The 16026-nt window shown below is 59.6% G+C and overlaps 1 long non-coding RNA gene across 1 annotated transcript; it reads right to left on the bottom strand.

Annotated features, from left to right (window-relative positions):
- Positions 1-1906: 1906 nt before the first annotated feature.
- On the bottom strand, positions 1907-5280 carry LOC112935875 (uncharacterized). The gene is made up of 3 exons (XR_003238234.2): positions 4661-5280; positions 2631-2895; positions 1907-2061 (listed from the first exon to the last, which is right to left on the bottom strand). It is a non-coding gene; the product is annotated as an uncharacterized lncRNA (long non-coding RNA).
- Between the last annotated feature and the right edge of the window lie 10746 nt (positions 5281-16026).

Raw genomic sequence — 16026 nt, 5'->3', positions numbered from 1 at the left:
AGTTCACGAGAGCCTGGTGTCTGAGGTCATCAGAGGATCAGTGATGTCACCAAACATCCTTTTCTTCTGGATTTCTCTACAGAGCCTTCCACAGGCCTTTGTTCCAGGTGTGGCTTCCTTGCTGGTCACGGGTGGTGTCCCCAAGCACTCAGCTTCTTGCTTCTGCCCTCACCGTGAGCAAGAGGAATGAATCCACCTCCTGCTTCCCTGGAGAAGCAGCGGGAATCTCCCCTGTGCCACCGCGGGGCGGCCACGCTTGCCTCCAACACACCCCTGGCCGAGAGCGGAAGGAGCTCACCGCTCAGCAGGGACTCGGGGGTGGGCGCCTGAAGGGAGGAGGGGGACCTGACTGACTGGGAGCAGCCAGAGGTCAGGGTCAGGTCAACGGGGAACCAGGAAGAGTGGAAGGTCAAGATTAGGTCAGCAGAGAATCAGGTGCAGTGAGAGGTCAAGGTCAGGTCAGCAGAGAACAGGTCAAGGTTAGATCAGCGGTGAACAGGGAGTAGCAGGGGGTCAAGGTCAGGTCAGTGGAGAACTGGGAGCAGCAGGAGGTCAGGGTCAGGTCAGCAGAGAAGCTGAGTGAGCAGCCGAGCAGGTGTCGGGCCGTAAAGGTGTGTCTGTAAGTCCTTCTGCGCTCAACTGTCTCCGGCACAGGCCTCTGGTCCGTGTGCTGTGTCCTCTGCACCTCAAGGAGCAACGCGCTCACCGCGGGTCCATAGGGAGCACAGCCAAGCTCGGGACACAATCTGCCACCAGAGTGAGGACTTTGAAACCGCGGGTGGTGGGCTTTGAGGACGTGGGCTCCGTGAGCAAGGCAGCCCCCACCTGTGTGCTCACCTCCAGAGCCGCCTCCGCCCATGTGGCAGGACCAGAGCGCCACTCAGAGGCCGGGGTGACAGCCCACCCCCGGAGACACGAGGGGCGCTGACCTGCCTGCCTGCCCCCCCGCCGCCCCTCACATGGAGATGTACACGTCCCGCTCACAGGGACCCCCGCACGGCCGTCGCCGTGTGCTCCTCTCCCCCGGCGTCTGGGCCAAAGCGCCCTGACTCGCCGCTCTGATCTCGGGGTCGGGCCCCCGAGGGCCCAGGCACATCAGCTTCCGGCCTTGGTCGGGTTCTGTCTCTGATGTTTCCCGGCCGGACTTGGTCACTCCCACATTTGAACATTTTTGGAAAGAGAAGGTGCTCCCACCGCCGTCATGGCAACACACAGACCGTCTGCTCACAGCTGACCCCCAGGATGTGACAGTGCGTGTACGCGTGTCAGACGCGGGGGCGGGGGGCGTTGCCGTTGCGCACTGCCCTGGTCTGGTCCGCTTCACGACACAGGATCAGTTTACCCATCCGTGGTAGCTTCTGCCCGGGGCCACACACTCATCTTCTGGGCAGCTGGGGCTCACGCCAGTGTAGACCCAGTGTAGACCCTCCCCCGGGGCTGCAGCAGGGAGGGGGAGAGGGGCAAGCTGGCCACGGAGCCCTGAGGCCACGGAGCCCTGAGGCCACGACCCGTCTTCACGGCCATCGGTCCCCAGCGCCGGCTGCTGGTTGGCAGTGGGCAAGACCCATTTGCGCTCAGAGAAGCCTGCGATGTAGACCACCCGGAGTTCTGCTCTTTTAAGTTCTGAGTATTTTAAAACCTCTCACCTCGCGGAGTCTACGTGCTGTGCAACGAGGTGGAGCCCGGAGCACAGGAAGCCCAGCACTCGGGGCGAATCGTGTGTGGACGGCGAAGGCACCGAGGAGCACCATCCATGCCCCACGCACCCACACCCCTGCGCGCCCTCCCTGACCCTGCTGACAGCGTCCTGGAAACAGCAGGGGCAGCGAGCTGGGTTGACAGCACAGGGACCACACGTCATCAGAATATTTCTTTTTTTTTTAATATTTATTTATTCATGAGAGACAGAGAGAGAGAGAGAGGTAGAGACACAGGCAGAGGGAGAAGCAGGCCCCATGCAGGGAGCCCCACGTGGGACTCAATCCAGGGTCTCCAGGGTCAGGCCCTGGGCCGAAGGCGGCGCTAAACCACTGAGCCACCCGGGCTGCCCTCAGAATATTTCTAAAAAGAGAAAATGCAAACAGTGTCAGGAAAAGCCAGATCAATGTTGTTTTTAAAGTAAACACAGATTTTCGGCAAGACCCCCGGAATCGGATTCTTTTCTCCCGGGTTCAGCATCCGCCAGGCTCCTCTCCCGTGGGCTCCAGGCTCTGGGCCGACGTGGCCAAGGTATCGGGCAGGGCAGGGATGAGGTCAAGGATGGGAAGGTGGAAACGCGTGTCTACAGGGAGCGGGGAGGGGCTCCAAATCCGCCTGCGGGAGGACAGGCCGGACCCTCGCTCCTCTCCTGGCCCGACCCCACACGGTCGTCGCAGGTGCACCCGTGATGTCCGACAAGGGCCCACCCACCCGGGTTCTAGAAGGAAACTGAAAACGCTCCTCCTGCTGGAGCCTCTGGGGCCTCCCTCCTGTAGATGGTTCCGCGGAGAGTGGAAACCCGGAGCGGAGATGATAAAGCCTTTACAGGCTCCTCTCGACATGCCTTTTCTCAAACCTTCCAGAAGCAACCAGCCCGCACCCCCTCCTGGGTCCCTCCGCCCCCATGTGATGCTGTGTCACAGGAAACGCACCTGCAACTTCGCTCGGTAAGTTGAGTCCCCGCATTTCGGGGTCGTCCTGCGCGTCTACACGTAGAAATATTCAAGTGCGACTGAGCGCAGGGCCCAGGGCAGCCAGGCTTCGGATCCAGGGGCAGAGCCTCCAACCTGATGGGCGGTCGCCCTGTCCCCTCTACGCCCGTCACCTCCCCTGGTCACCAGGGGGCAGGTCGCCCACGCGCACCCGGCCTTCGCGATATTAAAGACCCGAGTCCTTGCAGATGAGGGTCCAGACCCGCTGCAATGAAAGAACCACAGTCCACAGGCACATTATTGAAGACTATTATTTTTAGATTTTGATTCATTTTGTTAAATGAGTCTTTAAAATGATGTTCCAGTTGACATTCCTTCCATTGTTATAAAAATATCTTCTCCCCGCAGACTTGCTGACTCTAGCAGACTATTTTTTTTAATCTTTGCTCAAATATATAAGCAAAAAGAATGTAGAATTTGGCTTTTTAATAAGGAATACCTTGATTATATAAAACATACATCAGAAATGTTTATTTCCCGTTTCGTGTTCGCTGCTTTGCAGTTTGACCATTTTCCTGGTGGTTGCAAAAAGACGACGGCGCGGCTGTAATGCTGGAGGAGCCCGTGGGGGCCCCGCAGGTGAGACTCCCCAGCCTCCCAGCTCATGAAAAGCCCCAAGACGTCCCATGTCACTCTGTCCTGAGGACAAATTTCCCCACAGAGACGGGACAGGTCCCTGCTCTCTGCTCTTCTTGGAAAAAATAAAATCAGCCTAAGCTTTTACACTAATTTCTTCTGTGAAAAGAGAGTGAAAAAGATAGTTTTGGGGATTCTCACATCCCGTCCCAACGCCCCGACCCGGACTCAGGAAGCCCAGTGGCCGTGGTTTCCCCGAGGCCCCACGTGGGACTGCGGGTGTCCGTCCCATCAGCCTTAAGGAGTTCAGCTCGGCCAATCCACAGCTGGATCCTTGGCCCGGAATCGTCACCACCCCAGGACCCAGCACGGCCACCTCTGTGACGCTCGCTCCCCACGACCGCACTGGCACCCAAGGGTCTGAGCTCCGGGGCCGCGCCCCCAACTGCAAGGCCTGCCCTTGTGATGAGTCAACCGACCCAGCGCGTGAGGCGAGTCCCCTCTGTCCCCCCACAGCTGGCCCCGCTTAGGCATCCGGGCCCCCCATGGCTTCAGAGATGCCCCGTCCCACCACCCCTCCTGCCCACCTGCACCCCTCCTGGCCCTGGGTGGGGGGGACCCACTGCTTCTGCACTTACCTCAGGGGCAGGCAGGAGGGAGAGGAGGGGCCTCAGTTCCAGCCTCCAGCCAGGCCTAGCGGCGCCTCCAGCTCCCTCCTCCAGGACCCTCCTCCAGGACTCTCCTGAAGCTCCCTCCTCCAGCTCCCTCCTCCAGGACACTCCTCCAGGACCTTCCTCCAGGACCCCACCAGGGGAGGGGCACCCTAGGGGCAGCCTGCAAGCCTTGGCCACTGACTGTGGGCCCAACTCTCAACAGCCCACATACGACCCAGGGTTTAATGCTTAGAGATGCCAGTGAGGAAGAATCTGAGCCTTTTCCTGAAAGCCAGGGAATGTCCCTACAGCGTTCAGAATCATCCCTGGTCAAAATTCTTAACACCCATGGGTAGCGGGACAGCATACCACGTAGGCATCAAGGCATCGTGATGGGATGTTGGCGACAAAGGGATCGAGCAGGAAGCTCGGAAACAGAGCCACGTACTAGCAGCAGCAGCCCATGCCCCCTCGGGCCAGACAAGTGACCCTCTGAAACACCAGCAGACCCAGGAGCACCACCTGGGGCCTGAGGAGGGGAGAGCCCTCTCTCCACCTACTGGGACGCAGGGGGGCACGTGTGTTGCTCCCCACAGCCCTTAGGTAGGGCCGGGCTGCCGAGCTCTGGCGGCTGGAGCACATGAGTTCATGAGGCCACATGCGGCCTGCTCCGAGCCCGACAACACTCGGGATACCCCGGGCCTCACGTCTCCTTCTGCAGCGACTTCCGGAGCCACTCACCTCAGCGGCGGATTGGCAGGAGGGGTCATCCCGAATCCCGGCTGGAGCCGCCAGCCCCGGAGCACAGCACAGGGCGGGCAGGTGGCCCCGTGGCTCGTCCCGGCCTCACACCACCCCCCACAGCTCCAGGCATGTCACAACTTGGGGCGAAGAAGACGAACCTTTAGAATTTCCAGCACAAAACATGGTTAGACATCCACATGAACCGGATGGGAGAAAGTTTTTCTTTTTGAAAAGTGTTTGGTTGTATTCCAGGTCCTTGGCAGGACAATATGTTTTTTAGAACCAGCTTGCCAATTTCCATGTTTTATACGCGGGCTGTTGGGATAAATTAATCTGGAGAGAACAGTCAGCTCACGAACACTGTGTCTCCAGCCCACAGAGGCGGCTCCCGAGCTTTCTGGCCACTGAGCTGACTGCGCTCAGCAGGGCTCTGCAGCTCCCGCACTGACCCCACACAGCCTGCGGGGACGCGCTCCTGACACGATGCACTGCGGTCCGAAATGGGGTTCCTTAACTCACTTTCCACCCGTTTATTGCTGGTTCCACTAACACAACGGTTTTACTGTTGACCCGGTTACCACGCTAATAGTTTTCCCGTAGACACCTCAGGATTTTCCACATAGACAATCCTGCGATCTAAAAACAAAGGAAAAATAAATAAATAAATAAATAAATATAAAAACGAAGAAAATTGTGTCCTTTCTGTGTGAATGTAGTGCACTCGTGGCCCTCGTCTCGGGGCCTTGCTGTCCCGCAGCCAGTGCGCTGCTCCATGCAGGGGGGGCAGGTTCTGACCGTGTTCCTATTCTTCAGAGGAAACAGTCAAGTCACGGTAGTATGCATGGTGTTACCTGGAAGGTGCCACCTGGAAGGTGCCACCTTGATGATGCCAGCTGGATGATGCCACCTGGAAGGTACTACCTGGAAGGTGCCACCTGGATGATGTCACCTGGAAGGTGCCACCTGGATGATGCCACCTGAAAGGTGCCACCTGGAAGGTGCCACCTGGATGATGCCACCTGAAAGGTGCCACCTGGATGATGCCACCTGGAAGGTACTACCTGGAAGGTGCCACCTGGATGATACTACCTGGAAGGTGCTACCTGGATGATGCCACCTGGAAGGTGCTATCTGGAAGGTGCCACCTGGATGATGCCATCTGGTAGGTGCTACCTGGAAGGTACCACCTGGATGATGCTACCTGGAAGGTGCTACCTGAAAGGTGCCACCTGGGTGATGCTACCTGGAAGGTGCTACCTCCTGGAAAGTGCAGCTGATTTTTATCAAGCTGAAGTTTCACTACATCCTGTATTTCTGAGTTTTATCATGAATACATGTTAAGTGTTGCCAAATTGTTTTTCTACATCAATAAATAAGATTTTATGTTTTTTCCCCTTTTCTAGTGATGAGGGAAATCCCACTGACACGTGTCTGAACACGAACCAGCTCTGCACTCCCAATAAAGCACTTTGGGCCATGATGCATCATGTGGGTTTGCTTGGGGCCAGGCTCCTGCTGCGCGTGTTCCCTGGGGGATCCTTCCGTCTGTCCTCAGGAAGACAATCCCTCTGTGATGTCCTCCTCCCGGTGATTTCTCAGGCGGCCGTGTCAGGGTTTTGCTGTACAACTGGTGGTGAGGTGTTACTTCCTCTTCCATTTGCTGGAAACGTGGGGCGACGCTCTTTCTGCCTGAAAGTCTTCTCAGGATCCATCAGCCAAACCCCGTGACCCTGTTGTGTCTGTGGAAGGTTCCCGTCGCCCTGGTAGACACAGAGCCCTCCGGATCCCGGGCCTCTTCCCAGGGCCCGGTCCGCCTGCAGACGGAGGCTTTCGCACACTCGGCCCCGTGTCCCCGGCCATCGCCACTCGCGGCCCCTGCCCCACTGCTCACCCACGTCCATGCGTTTCCCCTCATGTAACTGCGAAGGTGGAGACCCACGTTCCTGAAATCTTTTCTTGGTTTCCAGTTGAAGCATTTGAAGCTACAGGATTACCTCTGATCCCCGGATTCTCTGCATCCCACCAGCGCTCACATCTCGTCTTCATCTCCCATCACGTGCGAGCCGTCGGGCTTCCCGTTGGGCTCTGGGCCGCTCCCCACTGTCGCCCGCGCCCCATTCATTCCTGCGGGTCGTCAGTTCACGGTTTCCGGGCACCAAGCCCCGGCCGCAGCCAAGCGGGTCCGTCCCTGCTTAGGCTGGTCAGTCCCTGCATACTTGGGTCGACGGTAGCCGCAGGCGTGCTCCCAACAGCTGGCCTGGCTTTGCGATGCTCTTCAAGACCCCGCGTCTCTTCCCGGGCCCCACATATTTTCTTGAACTTCTTCGGCGTATTTGCGACAAGGGCTTTGAGCTTTTGTCTGATGACTGTCAGGATGCAGTTTCCGCTGCGGCAGCATCTCCCATTTCTGTGCACGTGTAGCGGTCTCTCCCGCCGGGGGACGCTGTGCACTTGCTTTGTGGGGACCTGGGGTTCCCGTCCTCCGAGGGCCCAGAGGCTCCGGGAAGGGTGGTGACCGCCGCGGGCCTGGTCCCCTGCCTCTGGGCCTGCCAGGCCCCACCTGGCACCGCGTCCCATGTGCAGCACTGGGGGACAGGGAGCAGGATGTGTCCGCGCGGCCCCGGGGCAGCCCTGGCCCCAGGCTCTGTCCTCCCTCTTGGTGCCTGAATGGGCCTCCCCGCGGGCTGAGTCCTGGAGGCGCCGACAGCAGGGCCTCCGTCCCACCCTCCCTGCTGCCCCTGTGGCCCCTCCGCCCAGCCCACCGCCGGGATTTGCAGGGACCCAGACCCATCTCTGAGGCCCCTCTGCCCTGCCTTTCGGACCATGTCCCCAGAGCACGAGCTGGGCGGCCCTCCTCTGGGGTCACAGTCTGCGGGGACAGCCTGCCTCGTCAGCGGGGCTTACGGTGAGGGGAGCTTCCCACCAACACAGATCCCAGGACACTGAGGTTTTCAGAGCACCCGGTGGACCCTCCCCCTGCACGGCATTGCTTGGTGGTGGTGGCTGCGGGCTTCTCCGTGCATTTACGGGAACTTGAGAGGGCCGGAGGGTCACTCACAGAGAACTGCCGGCTGACAGGGACAGGAGAGGACCCCTGCCCCTGTGCTCTGTGAGCAAGCCGGCCGTCGTGTGAAAGAGGGTGGGCCCAAGAACAAAGATGGGGGCACGTGCTGTCCCCTCCACTTGCTGTCCCCACTGAGGGTTTTGGGTCCAACCCCGCCCAAACGCTTCGCCAGGACGCCAAGGGGTCTGGGACACCAGCCCGGTCCGAGGCCTCAGGCTCCAGCATCTGCGGGGCCGACTGTCCAGGCCTGGTATCTCGGGGTGAAGTAGGTACACAGCCCCATGGGGGCAGCTGAACTGCAGGGCCGGGCTGGGCACCCCCAGGGCTCCACAGCCCTACGGACGGCCCTCCCCGCCCCTCCCCTCCTGGCCCAGGAGAGGCACCGCAGAACACATTTCAAATGAGGGTGTTTATCAAAGGTGGAAAAAAGAAACTAATTATGTGACATGAAAGATGTTCGCCTCCCCAATCCCTAGACCGAGGGTTCTCTCCAAGCAGCTGTTAAGCAAAAACTTTCATCTTGTTGATCACTGATGACACGGCTGCATGTGGCTAATTCTGCACATAAAGTAACAAGCTGACAACCCACAGCTCGGCCCGTTGCACAACCCCGAACCCTGCACAACCATCACCCTGTGGTGCCCCCTGGGGTCTTCAAAGCAGCTGGCCAGTCTGGGGACCATGGAGACCGAGTCACCCCCTGTGAGCCCAGGAACCCAGGGAGGGAGCTCCAGCACAGCAAGGAAGGGTGGCCGAGCCCGCCGACCCGCAGTCACCACGCGCCCCTTCTGTGCAGGGCGGCCGCGGCCTCCGGGACGACAGGAGGCAAGGACCCGGCGCTGGCCGCCAACGGCCGTGGGAAAGCGCCCTGGACGCGGCGGCCGTGATGGCGAGCTGGTCAGCAGGGGGCGAGAGCTGCACCCCACCCCACCCCCGTCCACGGGGCAGCGGGTCTCCCACACGGGGGGGGGGGGGGGGGGGGGGGGGGGCTGGGCAACCTGAGACTCCCACCGGAGACTGAGCGCCAACCCCTGCGTCCCAATCCTGCAGCTTGGCTCACAGCTCCTTCCCTTTGAAATGCAAATTCGTCCATTAATTCCAGGTCTCCTTATCTCCTTCTTCAGGCATTTTTCTAACCCTCTAACCCCAGGACCTCCTGCTCTGATGTAATGAGGGCGACAGCCGCCTCCCTGCATGGACCCAAGCACCCCAGGGTGCCGCCGGCCATCCATGTGCGAGTCAGCACACGCAGCCCCCCCTGGCCTGGCGCTCATGGAGCAGGATCCTTGACCAGCCTCACCCCTTCCCGAGCCTCAGTTTCCCCCTTCCGGTCAAGGAGATGGGGCGCTAGCTCCTTTGCCCCCTTTCTGGCTCTGGGACCCCACTTCCTCTCACAGGCTCTGCGGCCTCGGGTGGGGTCTTCAGCACCGTGTCCCTGGGGCGTGGTCCTGAGTGACCGCACAGGGCCGTGGGCACGGGTGGTGACAGCCTCCCGGGAGGAGCTGCCCCAAAAATCCCTCCTGCAGCCCCGGCCCAGTCTCCAGCCCATGCGCAGCGAGGCCCATGAGACAGCAGATCTGTGTGTGTGCACCCGCTGGCACCTCCCCACGGCCACGCACGTGTCCCCCAACCCACTCAGGGCACTTTCGGGCCAGCGGGGGCACGTCCCCAGGGGTGTGGCTGGGCATGCTGTGCACGTGAAGGGGGGACTATGACCTGGGGTTGTGACCTGGGGCTGCTGTGCGCATGACAGGGGGTGTGGCTGGCACGTGGAGTCTTGCGGAGTCGCCATGGGGGCCGCACCTTTGAAGCCCGCTCCGTGGACTCTGCACCCCTCCCCTCGGGTCTGCTGAGCACAGCCAGGGTCCCCAAGGCTGTGGGGGAGCAAGCGCGACCCCAGGAAAGGCCCTGACAAGGTCTGCATGATGCACAGCCGCCCACCGTCCTCTGTGGGGTCAAGCGTCGCACACGCAGGCAGCTCCTGTGGGCATGAAAGTGCAGCTCCTTTTCCTTTACAATCCCCATGGGCCTGGGGGTGACAGCCGCGCACCTGCTGCCCCGGAGCCTCGTCCACCCAGGTCGCCAGGGCCACCCTTCCTCCCGGGCATGCACAGGAGCATCTGTGCACAGCGACCCCAGGGCCCAGACGCGCCCGGACCCCACTGGGCGTACAGGCAGGTTAGGGGCACCTGAACCCTCCCCACAGGCCAGGCCCCTGAGCCAGACCACACTGTGTGCCGAGTGTCCACACACGTCCACGCTCTGGAACCAGGCGGCTGCACCTGTGCATTTGGGGCCAGAGCCGAGGGTAGGGTGTGTGGCAGGAACGCACCACGGAGCGCACCACGTTCCACCCCCACTCCGGGACCCACCCCACCCCCACCCCACCCCCACCCCCGGGACCTACAGAAGGGCCCGCGTGGTTGCGAGCTGGGGCCCCGGAGCCGGCGAGCAGCGCCCCAGCCCTTGGCCCCAGCTGGCCAGGCTCACAGGCGCCCTGCACACAGCCCGACTCAGCCCCACTCACCCCTGCATCGCTAATGAAGGCGAAGGGCAAGCAGGGGTGCTGGGAGAGGCACTGCTGGGAAATGTACCCCTGCGGTCACCCTCGGCCCCTGGCGACCCAGGTCACACAGGGACACCTCTGCACCCTGGGGCACCCACGGCTGACATCCTCCAGGGTCACCCAGCGCCCTGGGATTCCGTGTCCCGTGGGGAGGAAGCAGCAGAGGTGGGCTCCACTGTCCAGGGCCCCAGGCACCCTCTGCTCTGGCCCCACAGAAGACCTGGCCTCTGCTGACCCCTCCAGGAGTGGCCCACGTGACCCGACTACTGTGGCACTTTCTCCAGGAGGTGGCACGTGTGGCCCTGGGAGGGGGGGCTGGACGGGGTGCAGCCCTGCAGCCCAGAACCAACCTGTCCAGTGGACTATGTGGTCCTTCAAGGATCCGCAAGGTGCTCCTGACCTCTGACACCGTCATCACGGGCTGGGGAGGGTGGGGACACAGCCTCGGAGCCAAGGGCACAGGACTGACCAGAAGGAAACGCAGCTCTCGGCCTCGGAGGCAGGTGCTCCTGCCACCGGCATCCTCGAGGAGCCCGGAGAACAAAACCCACCCTGACTCCCGAGTGTGTCCCTGTCATCAGCTCAGACCTGGGGACCACCCAGGCTTTCAGACGGGACGTGCTGACAATTCCTTGTGGACGCCCCTGACAGGCCACCGGGGAGTTTGAGCTGAGTCGCCGACGAGCCACAGACCCCACCACTCGCCCCAACGTCATCACCTGGTGAGGCGCACTCGGCACACGAGCACCCCGCACACCAGCCCACCTGACCCCAGGAGGAGCCCTGAGGACACGGGTGCTGCACCCCCCCTTCGCAGTGTCCCCGAGCGTCTCCATCTCCAAAGACCTGAGCCCGGTTGTCAAACACGCAGCAGCCGACAAACCACCGCACAGACGCACCTGGGGTGAAGGCCGGTCCCCCTAGGGCATGTGTGCAGGACCTGCCCCCCAAGCTCCTGTCAGCTGAGGCCCCAGAGGGCCCCCCAGAGGCCCCGACAGACGGCGGAGGTCAGGACGCACCCCTTTCGACCAGCGAGCTGCTGCCATGGGGCTGTTTCCGCATAGACAGCTCCCCCCAAGCAAGGCCGGGCAGCGGCAGGACTGCTGAGGGCAGGTTGTGACACGCATGACCCCGATGACACCCCCCACCCTCATGCCCTCGTCCAGGGGCCCCGTGACCTCGATCCTCCAGCCACTCCTGTCCGCTCTCCTCCGTCTTGGAAAACAAGCCCAAGGGCGTGACGGCCTAGTAAGGAGACCCCCCTCCCGTGGATGCAGGGAGGTCCCTGCAGCCTGGAGCCCCGCCCTGGAGCCCCTGGCCCGGCCCGCAGCCCCTCGCGGAGCCTCTCCCCTGGGGCTGAGCAGGAGCCCCACACCTCGGGCCCCCACGCACCTGCCTGCCCTTGTCCGCGGGGAGGGGCTCCGCTGCAGAGAAAAGCTTCTGTTATACACACAATAAAAATGCAAATTAAATTATAAATGAATCAGGGGGGAGGCTAAAAAGATGCCATCTTTCAAAGATTCACCCTGACCACGTTTTCCTCCCAAGACCTCCCCCCAAAAAAACGTTATTACATCTGTGAGTGTCCCAGACGACGGGTGGGCCTTCCTTCTGTGTTAAGTGAAGAAACAGCAGCTCATCGGTCAACAAAAAGACATTTGTGCCTTTGGGCTACAATTAGATCAAGGTTGGATTTGCACTTGGCTTTAATTACTAATAGATTAATCCAAGCCTAAAAGACCATCTGTAATTAGCATTTTGTTGATTGATTTTTTGCAAAGAAATGACCCTGGTTATGTTCTTAGTAATCAGCTTATAGCTAATTGCCTTTCTTTCATTAAAATATAAAGAGACATCCATAAAGAGCGGTCAAGGTGTGTGGGTATCATCGATGCACCGAGTCACCGCCACTTGTCGCAGACGGTCTCTTTGATTTTCATGGAAATCTAATTATTCAGTGAATTAGGGATGTGACCTCCAAGGGAAGGCGGTGGGTGACTTGCAGACATTGATTGCCCGAGGGAGGCCGGGCACGGTGGCCAGGAGGCTGATTTATGGTTGATGGGAAGGCCAGCATCAGGAGACCGTAATTAAGGGCTGGCCACACGGCTCCAAGAAGACAAAACATTCAGAGATCGCAGTTAAATCCCAGGCAGTGACGACGCCGGATTAGACGTGAACCTGCGCGCTCCGGGTAGAAGCAAAACCAGACAATTCCCGGGGGGCGAAACCAACGGGACACATCCCTGTGTCAAGCAGAGGTGGCTGCGGCCGGGGCGACCCCCAGGGCCCCCAGCAGAAGACCGTCACTGCCGTGCTCACCTGCACACTTGAAACCCGCCGTGAGTCACAGCAAGTCGGGGGGAAGCGCTCACGCCCGGAGAGCAGCCCCCAGGGATCCCGCAGGGCAGGCAGGTCCTTCCGGGGGCTCCGGGCAGCCGGTGGTCCTCAGTGTCCCCCAGCGCATGGCCCCAGCCCCGCAGCCACTCCTCCCCATGTGTCTCCTTGGAGTGTCCCTCAGAGGGACACTGGTCACTGGGTTTCGGGCCCACCTGATGCAGGGGGTCTCGCCGGCAGGTCATCAACATCCAGGGAAAGGTCAAATTGGCAGGTCCTAGGTCTGGAAGCGGGAGGGTCTTCAGGCCGCAGCTGCACCCGCTGGAGTCCCCTGGCTGGCAGGAGTCACCGGCCTGGAGGCCTAGTGCAGCAGTGACCCAGCGGGGAGCGGGGAGCGTGGCAACAGTGGGCGAGTGCCGGAGCCGGAGGCCCAGACAGCCCAGTGCAGGCAGGGGGGCTGTGCCCTCGAGGGGAGGGCAGAGTCCCACCCTGATGGCCATGGGGAGCCCAGCAGAGGCTCGCCCCCATCCGGAAGCCTTCACCCCAGCACTGCCAGCAGAGACAAAGGGCAGGAGGGCGAGCCGCAAGCCCAGGTCTGGGGACTTAGCACAGAAGCATGAGCGTCAGGGGTGGAGGCCTTGACACCCGCAGGAAATGGGCCCCACGTCGGGCTGGCGGCCACGGCCCTGAAGCAGCAGGCGAGGTGGCGTGCTGGCCTCCGAGGATGCAGGACCTGCTCCCCGCCCCCGCCCCCAGGATGTGACCCTGAAGGTGACCTTGCCTCTGGCCGTCCCCGCCAAGTGCTGATGAGCACAAAACAGCCCCAGAATTGCCGCTGGGCTTGCACGTCCCAGAAGCATCAGCCCCTGGGGTGCTCCCCACACACTGGAGCAGGGTGCTCCCAAGGGCCCGGTGTTCACTGGCCTCAGGCATCTCGTCACTGTTTTACCAAACAGGTGTGGGATTCAGTGGTTACCTTTGAAAAGCTTACTTTCCTGCTTTGCCGTCAAAGTCCTATTGATGAGACCCCTTCCCTTCGGTTGGCGCAGGGGTGGGGGTGTGGAGGGAGCACCTGCTGTCCAGCTGCAGGGCCTCTGGTCCAGCCAATGACCACGGGCTATCCCCTGGTCCTCGGCGTCCTTCTCCAGTGACCAGCCTGAGCGTGGAGAGCTGGTCGAGGGCTTCAAGGAATAGCTGCGTCTGGGGACACCAGCCCGTCCAGGCAGCCGCGGCTGTTTGCAGACCCACCTAAGGTTCCAGGTGGGAAAAGTTGCTGGTGTCCCCAGATAGTTTTCGGAATCTATTCATAATAAGTTTTCCCTTTGGTTCATTGGATTCACATTCGGTTTTGCTAATAGATTTTCTGATTTGGGATAGTCGGTGCACCGCGGCTGACACCTGGCTTCATGGCGAGGTGTCAGCGTCCTGCCTGACATCTCTCTGCTGACGGGACTCCCCAGAGGCGCTGGACAGTCGGGGACATTGTCCTTTGCTGCACGGTGAGGTGTGGGCATCCCTCAGATTTTGGTGACAAGACAGTCTGGCTTGTGAGATGCTAGGGAGCTCCCCTCATCCCCCTCACCCTCATCCCCCTCCCCCTCGTCCCGCTCCCCCTCCCCACAGAGGCCCATCACAGGGCTTCCTAGGGCATCAGGCCTCCCCGAGACCCAGCTCTGGCACTATCCATCCTCTCTATGATGCTATTTTGTGTTCTACTCCATTAAATGTGGCTTCTATCCTACACTAAAGTGTTTGGACAGGACTTTTCCCCTCTGCTCGTAGAATATCTGAATATGTTGCTTATTTGCATTAATCTGTATCTTTCTTCATTGCAAACGACAGCATCTGTGACACTTTCCCCCATGCGTGCTCATCCTGGCTCTTAGCCCCTGCCGTGGAGCAGCCTCCTGCGCCAGGTGTCCATCCTATTTGCTGCTTCGTCCAGGGGCCACCGTGTGAGTCAAACCCTCGTCCCTCTGACAGTCAGAACCAATTGGGTGATGCCGTGGTAACGAGTAGCACTGTGTCTGCGGGGATGAACACAGTGGAGGTTTGCTTCTCTTCCATTGTGCACCTGCTCCCTCCAGGCCACCCTCCTGCATGGACCATCCTCCTGAGCTGCTTCAGCCTATGACTCCTTCACCCCAACACCCTTGTGTTGTGTACAACACATTTGTGGGTATTATTTTCCAATTTTATATGCGTTTGCTTATTTGTGGGCTTTTAAAATTCTAAGATAGATCGATTGAAATAGCACACTGGGTTTTTTCCATGTCATTCTTGAATTTATAACAGCTTTTGCTTCATGAATTTAGCATACATTTAGGGGTTTTTTGCTGTATTCACCATTTCTCCTTTTATTAATAGATATTTAACCTTTCCATTCGGTGCAATCACCTTAAACTCTACCCTGTCTAATAATAACAGCTCAATTCCTACTTTCTTTTGGTTTGCATTTTCCTCATGATAGTTGTGGATTTCTTCCATTATTTTTCATAATTAATTATTAATAATGTATTACTTATAGACGAGAAAGTGCAGCTCTATCAGTTTTCACAAAGTGGGGCACACAGGTAACCAGGTTAATAGAGAGAACGTCACCAGCAGCCCGAAGCCTGCTTCTCTTCAAAATTTCCAAAGAAAACTCACATCTTAGCTTATGCACAGAGATTAGTTTTTGAACATCACATAAGTAGAATCAGAAAGTACTCCAGATATCATTTAGCTTCTCCTGCACAGCAGCATGTCTGCAGGGATCGTCCACACTGCCATGTGTCTGTGAAGACCGTCCACACTGTTATGGGTCTGCTGGTTTGCAGGGCTGTCCACACAGCAGGGTGTCTGCAGAGGCCATCCACACTGCTGCGGGTCTGTGGGTCTGCAGGGACTGTCCACACTGCTGCGGGTCTGCGGGGACCGTCCACACTGCTGCAGGTCTGCGGGTCTGCAGGGACTGTCCACACTGCTGCGGGTCTGCGGGGACCGTTCACACTGCTGCGTGTCCGTGGGTCTGCAGAGACCGTTCATGTTCATTGCTGCACAACATTCCACTCTGTGAATATTCCTGCTTTCTCCAGCCACCCACCCTCCCTCCTATAGACGGACACCAGGGCTACTTCCCTCCCACCACCATGACTGTGTCCTCTGGGACACACGTGCATTTCTGCTGTTTCTACCCCTAGAAGGGGTTTTGCTGAGCCACAGAGTGTGCTTCTTTTAACACAGCTAGGAAACACCAACCTTGCCACGGTGGTTCCACCACTCTGTCCCCATGGGACAGCTGTCTCTCCAGGTCCTCTCCGCACGTGATGCCAGGTCAGACACTGGCCTCTGTGTCTGCTGCTTCACCCCCACCACCCCCATCACCTCTGTGCAACACCCCTCCCTATGCCATTA

This window comes from Vulpes vulpes, chromosome 16 (assembly GCF_048418805.1).
Source record: "Vulpes vulpes isolate BD-2025 chromosome 16, VulVul3, whole genome shotgun sequence".
Lineage (NCBI taxonomy): Eukaryota > Metazoa > Chordata > Mammalia > Carnivora > Canidae > Vulpes > Vulpes vulpes.
This window is presented reverse-complemented; position numbering and strand designations above follow the sequence as displayed.